This window comes from Procambarus clarkii, chromosome 85 (assembly GCF_040958095.1).
Source record: "Procambarus clarkii isolate CNS0578487 chromosome 85, FALCON_Pclarkii_2.0, whole genome shotgun sequence".
NCBI classification, from domain to species: domain Eukaryota; kingdom Metazoa; phylum Arthropoda; class Malacostraca; order Decapoda; family Cambaridae; genus Procambarus; species Procambarus clarkii.
Genome location: NC_091234.1, coordinates 3,820,133 through 3,845,935, shown reverse-complemented (window position 1 = coordinate 3,845,935; position 25,803 = coordinate 3,820,133).

Genomic DNA, 25,803 nt, shown 5'->3' with positions numbered 1-25,803 from the left:
TCCATGTCGACGCCAGTGGTACCGACGTTGGTGGTGTCGTGATGCAGCAACGAGGCGAGGAGAATACACCTGCCAGCGACTACTGCTACAAGGAACTACGGAACAATTGGCAAGGAGCTACTCTTCATCATCCTGAAGCTCCCGCACTTTACTCCACACCTGAAGAGTGCTCGGTCTACCATCAACACGGACCACACCACCCTACACCTCCTGCAGCTCGCCCACTTCTAAACTCAACGTCTTCTACTATGGGCTTGATAACTGCAGAAATTCATCCTGGAGACCCGCTATACCACGGTTCTGACAACATTATAGCCGATGCACTCTCCAGAGTTTATGAAGTAGAAGCGACTCCATCTATTACTCCACCACATAACGACGTACTTCTTCCAGAACCGCAGGCTTCGGGGGAGAGTTGTGACGATAATCTCCTTCAAGAGATTGAGCCTGCTCTTCCCTCCTAAGTTCGTCGCTATACATCCCTATACAACTAATATGGAAGAAATATCCAACAAGTACAACTCCAAGGTTTGCCAGAGAGCAAACGTATTCAGCACCAGGAACACCTGCTCCGCCTCCGCCACTCGAACCACCAAACTACCTGTCCGTCGCCTGCTCATCGCTGATTGGCTGGTGGTCAGTCGCACCTGCTCCTCCACCGCCACACTACCTGATGTCTGGGGACGCCACGACCTGCAGACCTCAGAATATCCAGTGCTTTCAACAACTTAACACGTCTCGTTGGTAGACTAAGCTCTGGCTTACGTGTACTAAGAGAGGTGGCAGCTTAAAGCCAATATTCCTGCACCCATATGTTGCATTGTATATTGTTCACTTGTTATTACTCACTTGTCTTAACGTAACTTTTCATTTTGCCATTTGATTATTCTTATTATTTTGATTGATTTTATGTTCCAATTTGTATGTCCATTTTGTTCATGTTTTCCTTTTCTAACGTAATTAAAATCTCATTGTTAAATTTACTTGTGTTTTGTGTGTCTTCCCATTACCTTACCACAGACAGTGTTCCAGATTTTCTCTTTTTTGTTTCTATATGTGACGAGGCCATACCCCTAGCTTTTGAAACAGCCGAACACCAACGCGTTACCGTCACAATATATATATATATAATATATATATATATATATATATATATATATATATATATATATATATATATATATATATATGCAAACAAGCCTGAATGGTCCCCAGGACTATATACAACTGAAAACTCACACCCCAGAAGTGACTCGAACCCATACTCCCACAACTGGTATGTACAGGGACGCCTTAATCCGCTTGACCATCACGACCGGACATAAGGAAGTGATAGCCGAGGCTATATGAACCACTTCCCCGCCGGCACTCGGATGGTAATCTTGGGCATAGCATTTTATCAAATCACCTCATTCTTTGGGGCACACGTGAGGAACACAAATGCAAACAAGCCTGAATGGTCCCCAGGACTATATACAACTGAAAACTCACACCCCAGAAGTGACTCGAACCCATACTCCCACAACTGGTATGTACAGGGACGCCTTAATCCGCTTGACCATCACGACCGGACATAAGGAAGTGATAGCCGAGGCTATATGAACCACTTCCCCGCCGGCACTCGGATGGTAATCTTGGGCATAGCATTTTATCAAATCACCTCATTCTTTGGGGCACACGTGAGGAACACAAATGCAAACAAGCCTGAATGGTCCCCAGGACTATATACAACTGAAAACTCACACCCCAGAAGTGACTCGAACCCATACTCCCACAACTGGTATGTACAGGGACGCCTTAATCCGCTTGACCATCACGACCGGACATAAGGAAGTGATAGCCGAGGCTATATGAACCACTTCCCCGCCGGCACTCGGATGGTAATCTTGGGCATAGCATTTTATCAAATCACCTCATTCTTTGGGGCACACGTGAGGAACACAAATGCAAACAAGCCTGAATGGTCCCCAGGACTATATACAACTGAAAACTCACACCCCAGAAGTGACTCGAACCCATACTCCCACAACTGGTATGTACAGGGACGCCTTAATCCGCTTGACCATCACGACCGGACATAAGGAAGTGATAGCCGAGGCTATATGAACCACTTCCCCGCCGGCACTCGGATGGTAATCTTGGGCATAGCATTTTATCAAATCACCTCATTCTTTGGGGCACACGTGAGGAACACAAATGCAAACAAGCCTGAATGGTCCCCAGGACTATATACAACTGAAAACTCACACCCCAGAAGTGACTCGAACCCATACTCCCACAACTGGTATGTACAGGGACGCCTTAATCCGCTTGACCATCACGACCGGACATAAGGAAGTGATAGCCGAGGCTATATGAACCACTTCCCCGCCGGCACTCGGATGGTAATCTTGGGCATAGCATTTTATCAAATCACCTCATTCTTTGGGGCACACGTGAGGAACACAAATGCAAACAAGCCTGAATGGTCCCCAGGACTATATACAACTGAAAACTCACACCCCAGAAGTGACTCGAACCCATACTCCCACAACTGGTATGTACAGGGACGCCTTAATCCGCTTGACCATCACGACCGGACATAAGGAAGTGATAGCCGAGGCTATATGAACCACTTCCCCGCCGGCACTCGGATGGTAATCTTGGGCATAGCATTTTATCAAATCACCTCATTCTTTGGGGCACACGTGAGGAACACAAATGCAAACAAGCCTGAATGGTCCCCAGGACTATATACAACTGAAAACTCACACCCCAGAAGTGACTCGAACCCATACTCCCACAACTGGTATGTACAGGGACGCCTTAATCCGCTTGACCATCACGACCGGACATAAGGAAGTGATAGCCGAGGCTATATGAACCACTTCCCCGCCGGCACTCGGATGGTAATCTTGGGCATAGCATTTTATCAAATCACCTCATTCTTTGGGGCACACGTGAGGAACACAAATGCAAACAAGCCTGAATGGTCCCCAGGACTATATACAACTGAAAACTCACACCCCAGAAGTGACTCGAACCCATACTCCCACAACTGGTATGTACAGGGACGCCTTAATCCGCTTGACCATCACGACCGGACATAAGGAAGTGATAGCCGAGGCTATATGAACCACTTCCCCGCCGGCACTCGGATGGTAATCTTGGGCATAGCATTTTATCAAATCACCTCATTCTTTGGGGCACACGTGAGGAACACAAATGCAAACAAGCCTGAATGGTCCCCAGGACTATATACAACTGAAAACTCACACCCCAGAAGTGACTCGAACCCATACTCCCACAACTGGTATGTACAGGGACGCCTTAATCCGCTTGACCATCACGACCGGACATAAGGAAGTGATAGCCGAGGCTATATGAACCACTTCCCCGCCGGCACTCGGATGGTAATCTTGGGCATAGCATTTTATCAAATCACCTCATTCTTTGGGGCACACGTGAGGAACACAAATGCAAACAAGCCTGAATGGTCCCCAGGACTATATACAACTGAAAACTCACACCCCAGAAGTGACTCGAACCCATACTCCCACAACTGGTATGTACAGGGACGCCTTAATCCGCTTGACCATCACGACCGGACATAAGGAAGTGATAGCCGAGGCTATATGAACCACTTCCCCGCCGGCACTCGGATGGTAATCTTGGGCATAGCATTTTATCAAATCACCTCATTCTTTGGGGCACACGTGAGGAACACAAATGCAAACAAGCCTGAATGGTCCCCAGGACTATATACAACTGAAAACTCACACCCCAGAAGTGACTCGAACCCATACTCCCACAACTGGTATGTACAGGGACGCCTTAATCCGCTTGACCATCACGACCGGACATAAGGAAGTGATAGCCGAGGCTATATGAACCACTTCCCCGCCGGCACTCGGATGGTAATCTTGGGCATAGCATTTTATCAAATCACCTCATTCTTTGGGGCACACGTGAGGAACACAAATGCAAACAAGCCTGAATGGTCCCCAGGACTATATACAACTGAAAACTCACACCCCAGAAGTGACTCGAACCCATACTCCCACAACTGGTATGTACAGGGACGCCTTAATCCGCTTGACCATCACGACCGGACATAAGGAAGTGATAGCCGAGGCTATATGAACCACTTCCCCGCCGGCACTCGGATGGTAATCTTGGGCATAGCATTTTATCAAATCACCTCATTCTTTGGGGCACACGTGAGGAACACAAATGCAAACAAGCCTGAATGGTCCCCAGGACTATATACAACTGAAAACTCACACCCCAGAAGTGACTCGAACCCATACTCCCACAACTGGTATGTACAGGGACGCCTTAATCCGCTTGACCATCACGACCGGACATAAGGAAGTGATAGCCGAGGCTATATGAACCACTTCCCCGCCGGCACTCGGATGGTAATCTTGGGCATAGCATTTTATCAAATCACCTCATTCTTTGGGGCACACGTGAGGAACACAAATGCAAACAAGCCTGAATGGTCCCCAGGACTATATACAATTTATGTCCGGTCGTGATGGTCAAGCGGATTAAGGCGTCCCTGTACATACCAGTTGTGGGAGTATGGGTTCGAGTCACTTCTGGGGTGTGAGTTTTCAGTTGTATATAGTCCTGGGGACCATTCAGGCTTGTTTGCATTTGTGTTCCTCACGTGTGCCCCAAAGAATGAGGTGATTTGATAAAATGCTATGCCCAAGATTACCATCCGAGTGCCGGCGGGGAAGTGGTTCATATAGCCTCGGCTATCACTTCCTTATGTCCGGTCGTGATGGTCAAGCGGATTAAGGCGTCCCTGTACATACCAGTTGTGGGAGTATGGGTTCGAGTCACTTCTGGGGTGTGAGTTTTCAGTTGTATATAGTCCTGGGGACCATTCAGGCTTGTTTGCATTTGTGTTCCTCACGTGTGCCCCAAAGAATGAGGTGATTTGATAAAATGCTATGCCCAAGATTACCATCCGAGTGCCGGCGGGGAAGTGGTTCATATAGCCTCGGCTATCACTTCCTTATGTCCGGTCGTGATGGTCAAGCGGATTAAGGCGTCCCTGTACATACCAGTTGTGGGAGTATGGGTTCGAGTCACTTCTGGGGTGTGAGTTTTCAGTTGTATATAGTCCTGGGGACCATTCAGGCTTGTTTGCATTTGTGTTCCTCACGTGTGCCCCAAAGAATGAGGTGATTTGATAAAATGCTATGCCCAAGATTACCATCCGAGTGCCGGCGGGGAAGTGGTTCATATAGCCTCGGCTATCACTTCCTTATGTCCGGTCGTGATGGTCAAGCGGATTAAGGCGTCCCTGTACATACCAGTTGTGGGAGTATGGGTTCGAGTCACTTCTGGGGTGTGAGTTTTCAGTTGTATATAGTCCTGGGGACCATTCAGGCTTGTTTGCATTTGTGTTCCTCACGTGTGCCCCAAAGAATGAGGTGATTTGATAAAATGCTATGCCCAAGATTACCATCCGAGTGCCGGCGGGGAAGTGGTTCATATAGCCTCGGCTATCACTTCCTTATGTCCGGTCGTGATGGTCAAGCGGATTAAGGCGTCCCTGTACATACCAGTTGTGGGAGTATGGGTTCGAGTCACTTCTGGGGTGTGAGTTTTCAGTTGTATATAGTCCTGGGGACCATTCAGGCTTGTTTGCATTTGTGTTCCTCACGTGTGCCCCAAAGAATGAGGTGATTTGATAAAATGCTATGCCCAAGATTACCATCCGAGTGCCGGCGGGGAAGTGGTTCATATAGCCTCGGCTATCACTTCCTTATGTCCGGTCGTGATGGTCAAGCGGATTAAGGCGTCCCTGTACATACCAGTTGTGGGAGTATGGGTTCGAGTCACTTCTGGGGTGTGAGTTTTCAGTTGTATATAGTCCTGGGGACCATTCAGGCTTGTTTGCATTTGTGTTCCTCACGTGTGCCCCAAAGAATGAGGTGATTTGATAAAATGCTATGCCCAAGATTACCATCCGAGTGCCGGCGGGGAAGTGGTTCATATAGCCTCGGCTATCACTTCCTTATGTCCGGTCGTGATGGTCAAGCGGATTAAGGCGTCCCTGTACATACCAGTTGTGGGAGTATGGGTTCGAGTCACTTCTGGGGTGTGAGTTTTCAGTTGTATATAGTCCTGGGGACCATTCAGGCTTGTTTGCATTTGTGTTCCTCACGTGTGCCCCAAAGAATGAGGTGATTTGATAAAATGCTATGCCCAAGATTACCATCCGAGTGCCGGCGGGGAAGTGGTTCATATAGCCTCGGCTATCACTTCCTTATGTCCGGTCGTGATGGTCAAGCGGATTAAGGCGTCCCTGTACATACCAGTTGTGGGAGTATGGGTTCGAGTCACTTCTGGGGTGTGAGTTTTCAGTTGTATATAGTCCTGGGGACCATTCAGGCTTGTTTGCATTTGTGTTCCTCACGTGTGCCCCAAAGAATGAGGTGATTTGATAAAATGCTATGCCCAAGATTACCATCCGAGTGCCGGCGGGGAAGTGGTTCATATAGCCTCGGCTATCACTTCCTTATGTCCGGTCGTGATGGTCAAGCGGATTAAGGCGTCCCTGTACATACCAGTTGTGGGAGTATGGGTTCGAGTCACTTCTGGGGTGTGAGTTTTCAGTTGTATATAGTCCTGGGGACCATTCAGGCTTGTTTGCATTTGTGTTCCTCACGTGTGCCCCAAAGAATGAGGTGATTTGATAAAATGCTATGCCCAAGATTACCATCCGAGTGCCGGCGGGGAAGTGGTTCATATAGCCTCGGCTATCACTTCCTTATGTCCGGTCGTGATGGTCAAGCGGATTAAGGCGTCCCTGTACATACCAGTTGTGGGAGTATGGGTTCGAGTCACTTCTGGGGTGTGAGTTTTCAGTTATATATATATATATATATATATAAAGCGACGCTGACGTAATCCAACTACTGGTACTTACATACTCAAGACAAGTCCAGAGGAAACACACACAGGACAGCTCTTCCGTCAGGTAATGAATATTGAGGCGAGACCACTCCATAAGGCCGGACAGTTCCTCCTGGCTGTCACTGCTCACTTCTGTTGACTGTCACTGCTCGCTTCTGTTGGCTGTTACTGCTCGCTTCTGTTGGCTGTTACTGCTCGCTTCTGTTGACTGTCACTGCTCGCTTCTGTTGGCTGTTACTGCTCGCTTCTGTTGACTGTCACTGCTCGCTTCTGTTGGCTGTCACTGCTCGCTTCTGTTGACTGTCACTGCTCGCTTCTGTTGGCTGTCACTGCTCGCTTCTGTTGGCTGTCACTGCTCGCTTCTGTTGGCTGTCACTGCTCGCTTCTGTTGGCTGTCACTGCTCTCTTCTGTTGGCTGTCACTGCTCGCTTCTGTTGGCTGTCACTGCTCGCTTCTGTTGGCTGTCACTGCTCGCTTCTGTTGGCTGTCACTGCTCGCTTCTGTTGGCTGTCACTGCTCGCTTCTGTTGGCTGTCACTGATCGCTTCTGTTGGCTGTCACTGCCCGCTTCTGTTGGCTGTCACTGCTCGCTTCTGTTGGCTGTCACTGCTCGCTTCTGTTGGATGTTACTGTTCGCTTCTGTTGGCTGTCACTGCTCGCTTCTGTTGACTGTCACTGCTCGCTTCTGTTGACTGTCACTGCTCGCTTCTGTTGACTGTCACTGCTCGCTTCTGTTGGCTGTCACTGCTCGCTTCTGTTGGCTGTCACTGCTCGCTTCTGTTGGCTGTCACTGCTCGCTTCTGTTGGCTGTCACTGCTCGCTTCTGTTGGCTGTCTCTGCTCGCTTCTGTTGGCTGTCACTGCTCGCTTCTGTTGGCTGTTACTGTTCGCTTCTGTTGGCTGTCACTGCTCGCTTCTGTTGGCTGTTACTGCTCGCTTCTGTTGACTGTCACTGCTCGCTTCTGTTGGCTGTCACTGCTCGCTTCTGTTGGCTGTTACTGCTCGCTTCTGTTGACTGTCACATCTCGCTTCTGTTGGCTGTCACTGCTCGCTTCTGTTGGCTGTCACTGCTCGCTTCAGTTGACTGTCACTGCTCGCTTCTGTTGGCTGTCACTGCTCGCTTCTGTTGGTTGTCACTGCTCGCTTCTGTTGGCTTTCACTGCTCGCTTCTGTTGGCTGTCACTGCTCGCTTCTGTTGGCTGTCACTGCTCGCTTCTGTTGGCTGTCACTGCTCGCTTTTGTTGACTGTCACTGCTCGCTTCTGTTGGCTGTCACTGCTCGCTTCTGTTGGCTGTCACTGCTCGCTTCTGTTGACTGTCACTGATCGCTTCTGTTGGCTGTCACTGCTCGCTTCTATTGGCTGTCACTGCTCGCTTCTGTTGGCTGTTACTGCTCGCTTCTGTTGACTGTCACTGCTCGCTTCTGTTGGCTGTCACTGATCGCTTCTGTTGGCTGTTACTGCTCGCTTCTGTTGACTGTCACTGCTCGCTTCTGTTGGCTATTACTGCTCGCTTCTGTTGGCTGTTACTGCTCGCTTCTGTTGACTGTCACTGCTCGCTTCTGTTGGCTGTTACTGCTCGCTTCTGTTGGCTGTCACTGCTCGATTCTGTTGGCTGTCACTGCTCGCTTCTGTTGGTTGTCACTGCTCGCTTCTGTTGACAGTCACTGCTCGCTTCTGTTGACTGTCACTGCTCGCTTCTGTTGGCTGTTACTGCTCGCTTCTGTTGGCTGTCACTGCTCGCTTCTGTTGGCTGTCACTGCTCGCTCCTGTTGACTGCCACTGCTCGCTTCTGTTGGCTGTCACTGCTCGCTTCTGTTGGCTGTCACTGCTCGCTTCTGTTGGCTGTCACTGCTCGCTTCTGTTGACTGTTACTGCTCGCTTCTGTTGACTGTCACTGCTCGCTTCTGTTGGCTGTCACTGCTCGCTTCTGTTGACTGTTACTGCTCGCTTCTGTTGGCGGCTATTGCTCGTTACCGCTGACTGCCACTGCTCGCTTCTGTTGGCTGTCACTGCTCGCTTCTGTTGGCTGTCACTGCTCGCTTGTGTTGACTGTTACTGCTCGCTTCTGTTGGCGGCTATTGCTCGTTACCGCTGACTGCCACTGCTCGCTCCTGTTGTCTGTCACTGCTCGCTTCTGTTGGCTGTCACTGCTCACTTCTGTTGGCTGTCACTGCTCGCTTCTGTTGGCTGTCACTGCTCGCTTCTGTTGACTGTCACTGCTCGCTTCTGTTGGCTGTCACTGCTCGCTTCTGTTGACTGTCACTGCTCGCTTCTGTTGACTGTCACTGCTCGCTTCTGTTGGCTGTCACTGCTCGCTTCTGTTGGCTGTCACTGCTCGCTTCTGTTGGCTGTTACTGCTCGCTTCTTTTGACTGTCACTGCTCGCTTCTGTTGGCTGTCACTGCTCGCTTCTGTTGGCTGTTACTGCTCGCTTCTGTTGACTGTCACTGCTCGCTTCTGTTGGCTGTCACTGCTCGCTTCTGTTGGCTGTCACTGCTCGCTTCTGTTGACTGTTACTGCTCGCTTCTGTTGGCGGCTATTGCTCGTTACCGCAGACTGCCACTGTTCGCTTCTGTTGGCTGTCACTGCTCGCTTCTGTTGACTGTTACTGCTCGCTTCTGTTGGCGGCTATTGCTCGTTACCGCTGACTGCCACTGTTCGCTTCTGTTGGCTGTCACTGCTCGCTTCTGTTGACTGTTACTGCTCGCTTCTGTTGGCGGCTATTGCTCGTTACCGCAGACTGCCACTGTTGGCTGTCACTGCTCGCTTCTGTTGACTGTTACTGCTCGCTTCTGTTGGCGGCTATTGCTCGTTACCGCTGACTGCCACTGTTCGCTTCTGTTGGCTGTCACTGCTCGCTTCTGTTGACTGTTACTGCTCGCTTCTCTTGGCGGCTATTGCTCGTTACCGCTGACTGCCACTGCTCGCTTCTGTTGGCTGTCACTGCTCGCTTCTGTTGGCTGTCACTGCTCGCATGTGTTGACTGTTACTGCTCGCTTCTGTTGGCGGCTATTGCTCGTTACCGCTGACTGCCACTGCTCGCTCCTGTTGACTGTCACTGCTCGCTTCTGTTGGCTGTCACTGCTCACTTCTGTTGGCTGTCACTGCTCGCTTCTGTTGGCTGTCACTGCTCGCTTCTGTTGACTGTCACTGCTCGCTTCTGTTGGCTGTCACTGCTCGCTTCTGTTGACTGTCACTGCTCGCTTCTGTTGGCTGTCACTGCTCGCTTCTGTTGACTGTCACTGCTCGCTTCTGTTGGCTGTCACTGCTCGCTTCTGTTGGCTGTCACTGCTCGCTTTTGTTGGCTGTCACTGCTCGCTTCTGTTGGCTGTTACTGCTCGCTTCTGTTGACTGTCACTGCTCGCTTCTGTTGGCTGTCACTGCTCGCTTCTGTTGGCTGTTACTGCTCGCTTCTGTTGACTGCCACTGCTCGCTTCTGTTGGCTGTCACTGCTCGCTTCTGTTGGCTGTCACTGTTCGCTTCTGTTGGCTGTCACTGCTCGCTTCTGTTGACTGTTACTGCTCGCTTCTGTTGGCGGCTATTGCTCGTTACCGCAGAGAGCCACTGTTCGATTCTGTTGGCTGTCACTGCTCGCTTCTGTTGACTGTTACTGCTCGCTTCTGTTGGCGGCTATTGCTAGTTACCGCAGACTGCCACTGTTCGCTTCTGTTGGCTGTCACTGCTCGCTTCTGTTGACTGTTACTGCTCCCTTCTGTTGGCGGCTATTGCTCGTTACCGCAGACTGCCACTGTTCGCTTCTGTTGGCTGTCACTGCTCGCTTCTGTTGACTGTCACTGCTCGCTTTTGTTGACTGTCACTGCTCGCTTCTGTTGGCTGTCACTGCTCGCTTCTGTTGGCTGTCACTGCTCGCTTCTGTTAACTGTTACTGCTCGCTTCTGTTGACTTTCACTGCTCGCTTCTGTTGGCTGTCACTGCTCGCTTCTGTTGGCTGTTACTGCTCGCTTCTGTTGACTGTCACTGCTCGCTTCTGTTGGCTGTCACTGCTCGCTTCTGTTGGCTGTCACTGCTCGCTTCTGTTGACTGTCACTGCTCGCTTCTGTTGGCTGTCACTGCTCGCTTCTGTTGGCTGTCACTGCTCGCTTCTGTTGGCTGTTACTGCTCGCTTCTGTTGACTGTCACTGCTCGCTTCTGTTGGCTGTCACTGCTCGCTTCTGTTGGCTGTCACTGTTCGCTTCTGTTGGCTGTCACTGCTCGCTTCTGTTGACTGTTACTGCTCGCTTCTGTTGGCGGCTATTGCTCGTTACCGCAGACTGCCACTGTTCGCTTCTGTTGGCTGTCACTGCTCGCTTCTGTTGACTGTTACTGCTCGCTTCTGTTGGCGGCTATTGCTCGTTACCGCAGACTGCCACTGTTCGCTTCTGTTGGCTGTCACTGCTCGCTTCTGTTGACTGTTACTGCTCGCTTCTGTTGGCGGCTATTGCTCGTTACCGCTGACTGCCACTGTTCGCTTCTGTTGGCTGTCACTGCTCGCTTCTGTTGACTGTTACTGCTCGCTTCTGTTGGCGGCTATTGCTCGTTACCGCTGACTGCCACTGTTCGCTTCTGTTGGCTGTCACTGCTCACTTCTGTTGACTGTTACTGCTCGCTTCTGTTGGCGGCTATTGCTCGTTACCGCTGACTGCCACTGTTCGCTTCTGTTGGCTGTCACTGCTCGCTTCTGTTGGCTGTCACTGCTCGCTTGTGTTGACTGTTACTGCTCGCTTCTGTTGGCGGCTATTGCTCATTACCGCTGACTGCCACTGCTCGCTTCTGTTGACTGTCACTGCTCGCTTCTGTTGACTGTTACTGCTCGCTTCTGTTGGCGGCTATTGCTCGTTACCGCTGACTGCCACTGTTCGCTTCTGTTGACTGTTACTGCTCGCTTCTGTTGACTGTTACTGCTCGCTTCTGTTGACTGTTACTGCTCGCTTCTGTTGACTGTTACTGCTCGCTTCTGTTGGCGGCTATTGCTCGTTACCGCTGACTGCCACTGTTCGCTTCTGTTGGCTGTCACTGCTCACTTCTGTTGACTGTTACTGCTCGCTTCTGTTGGCGGCTATTGCTCGTTACCGCTGACTGCCACTGTTCGCTTCTGTTGGCTGTCACTGCTCGCTTCTGTTGGCTGTCACTGCTCGCTTGTGTTGACTGTTACTGCTCGCTTCTGTTGGCGGCTATTGCTCATTACCGCTGACTGCCACTGCTCGCTTCTGTTGACTGTCACTGCTCGCTTCTGTTGACTGTTACTGCTCGCTTCTGTTGGCGGCTATTGCTCGTTACCGCTGACTGCCACTGTTCGCTTCTGTTGACTGTTACTGCTCGCTTCTGTTGACTGTTACTGCTCGCTTCTGTTGACTGTTACTGCTCGCTTCTGTTGACTGTTACTGCTCGCTTCTGTTGGCGGCTATTGTTCGTTACCGCTGACTGCCACTGCTCGCTTCTGTTGACTGTTACTGCTCGCTTCTGTTGACTGTTACTGCTCGCTTCTGTTGGCGGCTATTGCTCGTTACCGCTGACTGCCACTGTTCGCTTCTGTTGGCTGTCACTGCTCGCTTCTGTTGACTGTTACTGCTCGCTTCTGTTGGCGGCTATTGCTCGTTACCGCTGACTGCCACTGTTCGCTTCTGTTGGCTGTCACTGCTCGCTTCTGTTGACTGTTACTGCTAGCTTCTGTTGGCGGCTATTGCTCGTTACCGCAGACTGCCACTGTTGGCTGTCACTGCTCGCTTCTGTTGACTGTTACTGCTCGCTTCTGTTGACTGTCACTGCTCGCTTCTGTTGGCTGTCACTGCTCGCTTCTGTTGGCTGTCACAGCTCGCTTCTGTTGGCTGTTACTGCTCGCTTCTGTTGACTGTCACTGCTCGCTTCTGTTGGCTGTCACTGCTCGCTTCTGTTGGCTGTCACTGTTCGCTTCTGTTGGCTGTCACTGCTCGCTTCTGTTGACTGTTACTGCTCGCTTCTGTTGGCGGCTATTGCTCGTTACCGCAGACTGCCACTGTTCGCTTCTGTTGGCTGTCACTGCTCGCTTCTGTTGACTGTTACTGCTCGCTTCTGTTGGCGGCTATTGCTCGTTACCGCTGACTGCCACTGTTCGCTTTTGTTGGCTGTCACTGCTCGCTTCTGTTGACTGTTACTGCTCGCTTCTGTTGGCGGCTATTGCTCGTTACCGCTGACTGCCACTGTTCGCTTCTGTTGGCTGTCACTGCTCACTTCTGTTGACTGTTACTGCTCGCTTCTGCTGGCGGCTATTGCTCGTTACCGCTGACTGCCACTGTTCGCTTCTGTTGGCTGTCACTGCTCGCTTCTGTTGGCTGTCACCGCTCGCTTGTGTTGACTGTTACTGCTCGCTTCTGTTGGCGGCTATTGCTCATTACCGCTGACTGCCACTGCTCGCTTCTGTTGACTGTCACTGCTCGCTTCTGTTGACTGTTACTGCTCGCTTCTGTTGGCGGCTATTGCTCGTTACCGCTGACTGCCACTGTTCGCTTCTGTTGACTGTTACTGCTCGCTTCTGTTGACTGTTACTGCTCGCTTCTGTTGACTGTTACTGCTCGCTTCTGTTGGCGGCTATTGCTCGTTACCGCTGACTGCCACTGTTCGCTTCTGTTGACTGTTACTGCTCGCTTCTGTTGACTGTTACTGCTCGCTTCTGTTGACTGTTACTGCTCGCTTCTGTTGACTGTTACTGCTCGCTTCTGTTGACTGTTACTGCTCGCTTCTGTTGGCGGCTATTGTTCGTTACCGCTGACTGCCACTGCTCGCTTCTGTTGACTGTTACTGCTCGCTTCTGTTGACTGTTACTGCTCGCTTCTGTTGGCGGCTATTGCTCGTTACCGCTGACTGCCACTGTTCGCTTCTGTTGGCTGTCACTGCTCGCTTCTGTTGACTGTTACTGCTCGCTTCTGTTGGCGGCTATTGTTCGTTACCGCTGACTGCCACTGTTCGCTTCTGTTGGCTGTCACTGCTCGCTTCTGTTGACTGTTACTGCTCGCTTCTGTTGGCGGCTATTGCTCGTTACCGCAGACTGCCACTGTTGGCTGTCACTGCTCGCTTCTGTTGACTGTTACTGCTCGCTTCTGTTGGCGGCTATTGCTCGTTACCGCTGACTGCCACTGTTCGCTTCTGTTGGCTGTCACTGCTCGCTTCTGTTGACTGTTACTGCTCGCTTCTGTTGGCGGCTATTGCTCGTTACCGCTGACTGCCACTGCTCCCTTCTGTTGGCTGTCACTGCTCGCTTCTGTTGGCTGTCACTGCTCGCATGTGTTGACTGTTACTGCTCGCTTCTGTTGGCGGCTATTGCTCGTTACCGCTGACTGCCACTGCTCGCTCCTGTTGACTGTCACTGCTCGCTTCTGTTGGCTGTCACTGCTCACTTCTGTTGGCTGTCACTGCTCGCTTCTGTTGGCTGTCACTGCTCGCTTCTGTTGACTGTCACTGCTCGCTTCTGTTGGCTGTCACTGCTCGCTTCTGTTGACTGTCACTGCTCGCTTCTGTTGGCTGTCACTGCTCGCTTCTGTTGACTGTCACTGCTCGCTTCTGTTGACTGTCACTGCTCGCTTCTGTTGGCTGTCACTGCTCGCTTCTGTTGGCTGTCACTGCTCGCTTCTGTTGGCTGTTACTGCTCGCTTCTGTTGACTGTCACTGCTCGCTTCTGTTGGCTGTCACTGCTCGCTTCTGTTGGCTGTTACTGCTCGCTTCTGTTGACTGCCACTGCTCGCTTCTGTTGGCTGTCACTGCTCGCTTCTGTTGGCTGTCACTGTTCGCTTCTGTTGGCTGTCACTGCTCGCTTCTGTTGACTGTTACTGCTCGCTTCTGTTGGCGGCTATTGCTCGTTACCGCTGACTGCCACTGTTCGATTCTGTTGGCTGTCACTGCTCGCTTCTGTTGACTGTTACTGCTCGCTTCTGTTGGCGGCTATTGCTAGTTACCGCAGACTGCCACTGTTCGCTTCTGTTGGCTGTCACTGCTCGCTTCTGTTGACTGTTACTGCTCGCTTCTGTTGGCGGCTATTGCTCGTTACCGCAGACTGCCACTGTTCGCTTCTGTTGGCTGTCACTGCTCGCTTCTGTTGACTGTCACTGCTCGCTTCTGTTGACTGTCACTGCTCGCTTCTGTTGGCTGTCACTGCTCGCTTCTGTTGGCTGTCACTGCTCGCTTCTGTTAGCTGTTACTGCTCGCTTCTGTTGACTTTCACTGCTCGCTACTGTTGGCTGTCACTGCTCGCTTCTGTTGGCTGTTACTGCTCGCTTCTGTTGACTGTCACTGCTCGCTTCTGTTGGCTGTCACTGCTCGCTTCTGTTGGCTGTCACTGCTCGCTTCTGTTGACTGTCACTGCTCGCTTCTGTTGGCTGTCACTGCTCGCTTCTGTTGGCTGTCACTGCTCGCTTCTGTTGGCTGTTACTGCTCGCTTCTGTTGACTGTCATTGCTCGCTTCTGTTGGCTGTCACTGCTCGCTTCTGTTGGCTGTCACTGTTCGCTTCTGTTGGCTGTCACTGCTCGCTTCTGTTGACTGTTACTGCTCGCTTCTGTTGGCGGCTATTGCTCGTTACCGCAGACTGCCACTGTTCGCTTCTGTTGGCTGTCACTGCTCGCTTCTGTTGACTGTTACTGCTCGCTTCTGTTGGCGGCTATTGCTCGTTACCGCTGACTGCCACTGTTCGCTTCTGTTGGCTGTCACTGCTCGCTTCTGTTGACTGTTACTGCTCGCTTCTGTTGGCGGCTATTGCTCGTTACCGCTGACTGCCACTGTTCGCTTCTGTTGGCTGTCACTGCTCACTTCTGTTGACTGTTACTGCTCGCTTCTGTTGGCGGCTATTGCTCGTTACCGCTGACTGCCACTGTTCGCTTCTGTTGGCTGTCACTGCTCGCTTCTGTTGGCTGTCACTGCTCGCTTGTGTTGACTGTTACTGCTCGCTTCTGTTGGCGGCTATTGCTCATTACCGCTGACTGCCACTGCTCGCTTCTGTTGACTGTCACTGCTCGCTTCTGTTGACTGTTACTGCTCGCTTCTGTTGGCGGCTATTGCTCGTTACCGCTGACTGCCACTGTTCGCTTCTGTTGACTGTTACTGCTCGCTTCTGTTGACTGTTACTGCTCGCTTCTGTTGACTGTTACTGCTCGCTTCTGTTGGCGGCTATTGCTCGTTACCGCTGACTGCCACTGTTCGCTTCTGTTGACTGTTACTGCTCGCTTCTGTTGACTGTTACTGCTCGCTTCTGTTGACTGTTACTGCTCGCTTCTGTTGACTGTTACTGCTCGCTTCTGTTGGCGGCTATTGTTCGTTACCGCTGACTGCCACTGCTCGCTTCTGTTGACTGTTACTGCTCGCTTCTGTTGACTGTTACTGCTCGCTTCTGTTGGCGGCTATTGCTCGTTACCGCTGACTGCCACTGTTCGCTTCTGTTGGCTGTCACTGCTCGCTTCTGTTGACTGTTACTGCTCGCTTCTGTTGGCGGCTATTGCTCGTTACCGCTGACTGCCACTGTTCGCTTCTGTTGGCTGTCACTGCTCGCTTCTGTTGACTGTTACTGCTAGCTTCTGTTGGCGGCTATTGCTCGTTACCGCAGACTGCCACTGTTGGCTGTCACTGCTCGCTTCTGTTGACTGTTACTGCTCGCTTCTGTTGACTGTCACTGCTCGCTTCTGTTGGCTGTCACTGCTCGCTTCTGTTGGCTGTCACTGCTCGCTTCTGTTGGCTGTTACTGCTCGCTTCTGTTGACTGTCACTGCTCGCTTCTGTTGGCTGTCACTGCTCGCTTCTGTTGGCTGTCACTGTTCGCTTCTGTTGGCTGTCACTGCTCGCTTCTGTTGACTGTTACTGCTCGCTTCTGTTGGCGGCTATTGCTCGTTACCGCAGACTGCCACTGTTCGCTTCTGTTGGCTGTCACTGCTCGCTTCTGTTGACTGTTACTGCTCGCTTCTGTTGGCGGCTATTGCTCGTTACCGCTGACTGCCACTGTTCGCTTTTGTTGGCTGTCACTGCTCGCTTCTGTTGACTGTTACTGCTCGCTTCTGTTGGCGGCTATTGCTCGTTACCGCTGACTGCCACTGTTCGCTTCTGTTGGCTGTCACTGCTCACTTCTGTTGACTGTTACTGCTCGCTTCTGATGGCGGCTATTGCTCGTTACCGCTGACTGCCACTGTTCGCTTCTGTTGGCTGTCACTGCTCGCTTCTGTTGGCTGTCACCGCTCGCTTGTGTTGACTGTTACTGCTCGCTTCTGTTGGCGGCTATTGCTCATTACCGCTGACTGCCACTGCTCGCTTCTGTTGACTGTCACTGCTCGCTTCTGTTGACTGTTACTGCTCGCTTCTGTTGGCGGCTATTGCTCGTTACCGCTGACTGCCACTGTTCGCTTCTGTTGACTGTTACTGCTCGCTTCTGTTGACTGTTACTGCTCGCTTCTGTTGACTGTTACTGCTCGCTTCAGTTGGCGGCTATTGCTCGTTACCGCTGACTGCCACTGTTCGCTTCTGTTGACTGTTACTGCTCGCTTCTGTTGACTGTTACTGCTCGCTTCTGTTGACTGTTACTGCTCGCTTCTGTTGACTGTTACTGCTCGCTTCTGTTGACTGTTACTGCTCGCTTCTGTTGGCGGCTATTGTTCGTTACCGTTGACTGCCACTGCTCGCTTCTGTTGACTGTTACTGCTCGCTTCTGTTGACTGTTACTGCTCGCTTCTGTTGGCGGCTATTGCTCGTTACCGCTGACTGCCACTGTTCGCTTATGTTGGCTGTCACTGCTCGCTTCTGTTGACTGTTACTGCTCGCTTCTGTTGGCGGCTATTGTTCGTTACCGCTGACTGCCACTGTTCGCTTCTGTTGGCTGTCACTGCTCGCTTCTGTTGACTGTTACTGCTCGCATGTGTTGACTGTTACTGCTCGCTTCTGTTGGCGGCTATTGTTCGTTACCGTTGACTGCCACTGCTCGCTTCTGTTGACTGTTACTGCTCGCTTCTGTTGACTGTTACTGCTCGCTTCTGTTGGCGGCTATTGCTCGTTACCGCTGACTGCCACTGTTCGCTTCTGTTGGCTGTCACTGCTCGCTTCTGTTGACTGTTACTGCTCGCTTCTGTTGGCGGCTATTGCTCGTTACCGCTGACTGCCACTGCTCCCTTCTGTTGGCTGTCACTGCTCGCTTCTGTTGGCTGTCACTGCTCGCATGTGTTGACTGTTACTGCTCGCTTCTGTTGGCGGCTATTGCTCGTTACCGCTGACTGCCACTGCTCGCTCCTGTTGACTGTCACTGCTCGCTTCTGTTGGCTGTCACTGCTCACTTCTGTTGGCTGTCACTGCTCGCTTCTGTTGGCTGTCACTGCTCGCTTCTGTTGACTGTCACTGCTCGCTTCTGTTGGCTGTCACTGCTCGCTTCTGTTGACTGTCACTGCTCGCTTCTGTTGGCTGTCACTGCTCGCTTCTGTTGACTGTCACTGCTCGCTTCTGTTGACTGTCACTGCTCGCTTCTGTTGGCTGTCACTGCTCGCTTCTGTTGGCTGTCACTGCTCGCTTCTGTTGGCTGTTACTGCTCGCTTCTGTTGACTGTCACTGCTCGCTTCTGTTGGCTGTCACTGCTCGCTTCTGTTGGCTGTTACTGCTCGCTTCTGTTGACTGCCACTGCTCGCTTCTGTTGGCTGTCACTGCTCGCTTCTGTTGGCTGTCACTGTTCGCTTCTGTTGGCTGTCACTGCTCGCTTCTGTTGACTGTTACTGCTCGCTTCTGTTGGCGGCTATTGCTCGTTACCGCTGACTGCCACTGTTCGATTCTGTTGGCTGTCACTGCTCGCTTCTGTTGACTGTTACTGCTCGCTTCTGTTGGCGGCTATTGCTAGTTACCGCAGACTGCCACTGTTCGCTTCTGTTGGCTGTCACTGCTCGCTTCTGTTGACTGTTACTGCTCGCTTCTGTTGGCGGCTATTGCTCGTTACCGCAGACTGCCACTGTTCGCTTCTGTTGGCTGTCACTGCTCGCTTCTGTTGACTGTCACTGCTCGCTTCTGTTGACTGTCACTGCTCGCTTCTATTGGCTGTCACTCCTCGCTTCTGTTGGCTGTCACTGCTCGCTTCTGTTAGCTGTTACTGCTCGCTTCTGTTGACTTTCACTGCTCGCTACTGTTGGCTGTCACTGCTCGCTTCTGTTGGCTGTTACTGCTCGCTTCTGTTGACTGTCACTGCTCGCTTCTGTTGGCTGTCACTGCTCGCTTCTGTTGGCTGTCACTGCTCGCTTCTGTTGACTGTCACTGCTCGCTTCTGTTGGCTGTCACTGCTCGCTTCTGTTGGCTGTCACTGCTCGCTTCTGTTGGCTGTTACTGCTCGCTTCTGTTGACTGTCACTGCTCGCTTCTGTTGGCTGTCACTGCTCGCTTCTGTTGGCTGTCACTGTTCGCTTCTGTTGGCTGTCACTGCTCGCTTCTGTTGACTGTTACTGCTCGCTTCTGTTGGCGGCTATTGCTCGTTACCGCAGACTGCCACTGTTCGCTTCTGTTGGCTGTCACTGCTCGCTTCTGTTGACTGTTACTGCTCGCTTCTGTTGGCGGCTATTGCTCGTTACCGCTGACTGCCACTGTTCGCTTCTGTTGGCTGTCACTGCTCGCTTCTGTTGACTGTTACTGCTCGCTTCTGTTGGCGGCTATTGCTCGTTACCGCTGACTGCCACTGTTCGCTTCTGTTGGCTGTCACTGCTCACTTCTGTTGACTGTTACTGCTCGCTTCTGTTGGCGGCTATTGCTCGTTACCGCTGACTGCCACTGTTCGCTTCTGTTGGCTGTCACTGCTCGCTTCTGTTGGCTGTCACTGCTCGCTTGTGTTGACTGTTACTGCTCGCTTCTGTTGGCGGCTATTGCTCATTACCGCTGACTGCCACTGCTCGCTTCTGTTGACTGTCACTGCTCGCTTCTGTTGACTGTTACTGCTCGCTTCTGTTGGCGGCTATTGCTCGTTACCGCTGACTGCCACTGTTCGCTTCTGTTGACTGTTACTGCTCGCTTCTGTTGACTGTTACTGCTCGCTTCTGTTGACTGTTACTGCTCGCTTCTGTTGGCGGCTATTGCTCGTTACCGCTGACTGCCACTGTTCGCTTCTGTTGACTGTTACTGCTCGCTTCTGTTGACTGTTACTGCTCGCTTCTGTTGACTGTTACTGCTCGCTTCTGTTGACTGTTACTGCTCGCTTCTGTTGGCGGCTATTGTTCGTTACCGCTGACTGCCACTGCTCGCTTCTGTTGACTGTTACTGCTCGCTTCTGTTGACTGTTACTGCTCGCTTCTGTTGGCGGCTATTGCTCGTTACCGCTGACTGCCACTGTTCGCTTCTGTTGGCTGTCACTGCTCGCTTCTGTTGACTGTTACTGCTCGCTTCTGTTGGCGGCTATTGCTCGTTACCGCTGACTGCCACTGTTCGCTTCTGTTGGCTGTCACTGCTCGCTTCTGTTGACTGTTACTGCTAGCTTCTGTTGGCGGCTATTGCTCGTTACCGCAGACTGCCACTGTTGGCTGTCACTGCTCGCTTCTGTTGAATGTTACTGCTCGCTTCTGTTGACTGTCACTGCTCGCTTCTGTTGGCTGTCACTGCTCGCTTCTGTTGGCTGTCACTGCTCGCTTCTGTTGGCTGTTACTGCTCGCTTCTGTTGACTGTCACTGCTCGCTTCTGTTGGCTGTCACTGCTCGCTTCTGTTGGCTGTCACTGTTCGCTTCTGTTGGCTGTCACTGCTCGCTTCTGTTGACTGTTACTGCTCGCTTCTGTTGGCGGCTATTGCTCGTTACCGCAGACTGCCTCTGTTCGCTTCTGTTGGCTGTCACTGCTCGCTTCTGTTGACTGTTACTGCTCGCTTCTGTTGGCGGCTATTGCTCGTTACCGCTGACTGCCACTGTTCGCTTTTGTTGGCTGTCACTGCTCGCTTCTGTTGACTGTTACTGCTCGCTTCTGTTGGCGGCTATTGCTCGTTACCGCTGACTGCCACTGTTCGCTTCTGTTGGCTGTCACTGCTCACTTCTGTTGACTGTTACTGCTCGCTTCTGCTGGCGGCTATTGCTCGTTACCGCTGACTGCCACTGTTCGCTTCTGTTGGCTGTCACTGCTCGCTTCTGTTGGCTGTCACCGCTCGCTTGTGTTGACTGTTACTGCTCGCTTCTGTTGGCGGCTATTGCTCATTACCGCTGACTGCCACTGCTCGCTTCTGTTGACTGTCACTGCTCGCTTCTGTTGACTGTTACTGCTCGCTTCTGTTGGCGGCTATTGCTCGTTACCGCTGACTGCCACTGTTCGCTTCTGTTGACTGTTACTGCTCGCTTCTGTTGACTGTTACTGCTCGCTTCTGTTGACTGTTACTGCTCGTTTCTGTTGGCGGCTATTGCTCGTTACCGCTGACTGCCACTGTTCGCTTCTGTTGACTGTTACTGCTCGCTTCTGTTGACTGTTACTGCTCGCTTCTGTTGACTGTTACTGCTCGCTTCTGTTGACTGTTACTGCTCGCTTCTGTTGACTGTTACTGCTCGCTTCTGTTGGCGGCTATTGTTCGTTACCGTTGACTGCCACTGCTCGCTTCTGTTGACTGTTACTGCTCGCTTCTGTTGACTGTTACTGCTCGCTTCTGTTGGCGGCTATTGCTCGTTACCGCTGACTGCCACTGTTCGCTTATGTTGGCTGTCACTGCTCGCTTCTGTTGACTGTTACTGCTCGCTTCTGTTGGCGGCTATTGCTCGTTACCGCTGACTGCCACTGTTCGCTTCTGTTGGCTGTCACTGCTCGCTTCTGTTGACTGTTACTGCTCGCTTCTCTTGGCGGCTATTGCTCGTTACCGCTGACAGCCACTGCTCCCTTCTGTTGGCTGTCACTGCTCGCTTCTGTTGGCTGTCACTGCTCGCATGTGTTGACTGTTACTGCTCGCTTCTGTTGGCGGCTATTGATCGTTACCGCTGACTGCCACTGCTCGCTCCTGTTGACTGTCACTGCTCGCTTCTGTTGGCTGTCACTGCTCACTTCTGTTGGCTGTCACTGCTCGCTTCTGTTGGCTGTCACTGCTCGCTTCTGTTGACTGTCACTGCTCGCTTCTGTTGGCTGTCACTGCTCGCTTCTGTTGACTGTCACTGCTCGCTTCTGTTGGCTGTCACTGCTCGCTTCTGTTGACTGTCACTGCTCGCTTCTGTTGACTGTCACTGCTCGCTTCTGTTGGCTGTCACTGCTCGCTTCTGTTGACTGTTACTGCTCGCTTCTGTTGGCGGCTATTGCTCGTTACCGCTGACTGCCACTGTTCGCTTCTGTTGGCTGTCACTGCTCGCTTCTGTTGACTGTTACTGCTAGCTTCTGTTGGCGGCTATTGCTCGTTACCGCAGACTGCCACTGTTGGCTGTCACTGCTCGCTTCTGTTGACTGTTACTGCTCGCTTCTGTTGACTGTCACTGCTCGCTTCTGTTGGCTGTCACTGCTCGCTTCTGTTGGCTGTCACTGCTCGCTTCTGTTGGCTGTTACTGCTCGCTTCTGTTGACTGTCACTGCTCGCTTCTGTTGGCTGTCACTGCTCGCTTCTGTTGGCTGTCACTGTTCGCTTCTGTTGGCTGTCACTGCTCGCTTCTGTTGACTGTTACTGCTCGCTTCTGTTGGCGGCTATTGCTCGTTACCGCAGACTGCCACTGTTCGCTTCTGTTGGCTGTCACTGCTCGCTTCTGTTGACTGTTACTGCTCGCTTCTGTTGGCGGCTATTGCTCGTTACCGCTGACTGCCACTGTTCGCTTTTGTTGGCTGTCACTGCTCGCTTCTGTTGACTGTTACTGCTCGCTTCTGTTGGCGGCTATTGCTCGTTACCGCTGACTGCCACTGTTCGCTTCTGTTGGCTGTCACTGCTCACTTCTGTTGACTGTTACTGCTCGCTTCTGCTGGCGGCTATTGCTCGTTACCGCTGACTGCCACTGTTCGCTTCTGTTGGCTGTCACTGCTCGCTTCTGTTGGCTGTCACCGCTCGCTTGTGTTGACTGTTACTGCTCGCTTCTGTTGGCGGCTATTGCTCATTACCGCTGACTGCCACTGCTCGCTTCTGTTGACTGTCACTGCTCGCTTCTGTTGACTGTTACTGCTCGCTTCTGTTGGCGGCTATTGCTCGTTACCGCTGACTGCCACTGTTCGCTTCTGTTGACTGTTACTGCTCGCTTCTGTTGACTGTTACTGCTCGCTTCTGTTGACTGTTACTGCTCGCTTCTGTTGGCGGCTATTGCTCGTTACCGCTGACTGCCACTGTTCGCTTCTGTTGACTGTTACTGCTCGCTTCTGTTGACTGTTACTGCTCGCTTCTGTTGACTGTTACTGCTCGCTTCTGTTGACTGTTACTGCTCGCTTCTGTTGACTGTTACTGCTCGCTTCTGTTGGCGGCTATTGTTCGTTACCGTTGACTGCCACTGCTCGCTTCTGTTGACTGTTACTGCTCGCTTCTGTTGACTGTTACTGCTCGCTTCTGTTGGCGGCTATTGCTCGTTACCGCTGACTGCCACTGTTCGCTTATGTTGGCTGTCACTGCTCGCTTCTGTTGACTGTTACTGCTCGCTTCTGTTGGCGGCTATTGTTCGTTACCGCTGACTGCCACTGTTCGCTTCTGTTGGCTGTCACTGCTCGCTTCTGTTGACTGTTACTGCTCGCTTCTGTTGGCGGCTATTGCTCGTTACCGCAGACTGCCACTGTTGGCTGTCACTGCTCGCTTCTGTTGACTGTTACTGCTCGCTTCTGTTGGCGGCTATTGCTCGTTACCGCTGACTGCCACTGTTCGCTTCTGTTGGCTGTCACTGCTCGCTTCTGTTGACTGTTACTGCTCGCTTCTCTTGGCGGCTATTGCTCGTTACCGCTGACTGCCACTGCTCCCTTCTGTTGGCTGTCACTGCTCGCTTCTGTTGGCTGTCACTGCTCGCATGTGTTGACTGTTACTGCTCGCTTCTGTTGGCGGCTATTGCTCGTTACCGCTGACTGCCACTGCTCGCTCCTGTTGACTGTCACTGCTCGCTTCTGTTGGCTGTCACTGCTCACTTCTGTTGGCTGTCACTGCTCGCTTCTGTTGGCTGTCACTGCTCGCTTCTGTTGACTGTCACTGCTCGCTTCTGTTGGCTGTCACTGCTCGCTTCTGTTGACTGTCACTGCTCGCTTCTGTTGGCTGTCACTGCTCGCTTCTGTTGACTGTCACTGCTCGCTTCTGTTGACTGTCACTGCTCGCTTCTGTTGGCTGTCACTGCTCGCTTCTGTTGGCTGTCACTGCTCGCTTCTGTTGGCTGTTACTGCTCGCTTCTGTTGACTGTCACTGCTCGCTTCTGTTGGCTGTCACTGCTCGCTTCTGTTGGCTGTTACTGCTCGCTTCTGTTGACTGCCACTGCTCGCTTCTGTTGGCTGTCACTGCTCGCTTCTGTTGGCTGTCACTGTTCGCTTCTGTTGGCTGTCACTGCTCGCTTCTGTTGACTGTTACTGCTCGCTTCTGTTGGCGGCTATTGCTCGTTACCGCTGACTGCCACTGTTCGATTCTGTTGGCTGTCACTGCTCGCTTCTGTTGACTGTTACTGCTCGCTTCTGTTGGCGGCTATTGCTAGTTACCGCAGACTGCCACTGTTCGCTTCTGTTGGCTGTCACTGCTCGCTTCTGTTGACTGTTACTGCTCGCTTCTGTTGGCGGCTATTGCTCGTTACCGCAGACTGCCACTGTTCGCTTCTGTTGGCTGTCACTGCTCGCTTCTGTTGACTGTCACTGCTCGCTTCTGTTGACTGTCACTGCTCGCTTCTGTTGGCTGTCACTGCTCGCTTCTGTTGGCTGTCACTGCTCGCTTCTGTTAGCTGTTACTGCTCGCTTCTGTTGACTTTCACTGCTCGCTACTGTTGGCTGTCACTGCTCGCTTCTGTTGGCTGTTACTGCTCGCTTCTGTTGACTGTCACTGCTCGCTTCTGTTGGCTGTCACTGCTCGCTTCTGTTGGCTGTCACTGCTCGCTTCTGTTGACTGTCACTGCTCGCTTCTGTTGGCTGTCACTGCTCGCTTCTGTTGGCTGTCACTGCTCGCTTCTGTTGGCTGTTACTGCTCGCTTCTGTTGACTGTCACTGCTCGCTTCTGTTGGCTGTCACTGCTCGCTTCTGTTGGCTGTCACTGCTCGCTTCTGTTGGCTGTCACTGTTCGCTTCTGTTGGCTGTCACTGCTCGCTTCTGTTGACTGTTACTGCTCGCTTCTGTTGGCGGCTATTGCTCGTTACCGCAGACTGCCACTGTTCGCTTCTGTTGGCTGTCACTGCTCGCTTCTGTTGACTGTTACTGCTCGCTTCTGTTGGCGGCTATTGCTCGTTACCGCTGACTGCCACTGTTCGCTTCTGTTGGCTGTCACTGCTCGCTTCTGTTGACTGTTACTGCTCGCTTCTGTTGGCGGCTATTGCTCGTTACCGCTGACTGCCACTGTTCGCTTCTGTTGGCTGTCACTGCTCACTTCTGTTGACTGTTACTGCTCGCTTCTGTTGGCGGCTATTGCTCGTTACCGCTGACTGCCACTGTTCGCTTCTGTTGGCTGTCTCTGCTCGCTTCTGTTGGCTGTCACTGCTCGCTTGTGTTGACTGTTACTGCTCGCTTCTGTTGGCGGCTATTGCTCATTACCGCTGACTGCCACTGCTCGCTTCTGTTGACTGTTACTGCTCGCTTCTGTTGACTGTTACTGCTCGCTTCTGTTGGCGGCTATTGCTCGTTACCGCTGACTGCCACTGTTCGCTTCTGTTGACTGTTACTGCTCGCTTCTGTTGACTGTTACTGCTCGCTTCTGTTGACTGTTACTGCTCGCTTCTGTTGGCGGCTATTGCTCGTTACCGCTGACTGCCACTGTTCGCTTCTGTTGACTGTTACTGCTCGCTTCTGTTGACTGTTACTGCTCGCTTCTGTTGACTGTTACTGCTCGCTTCTGTTGACT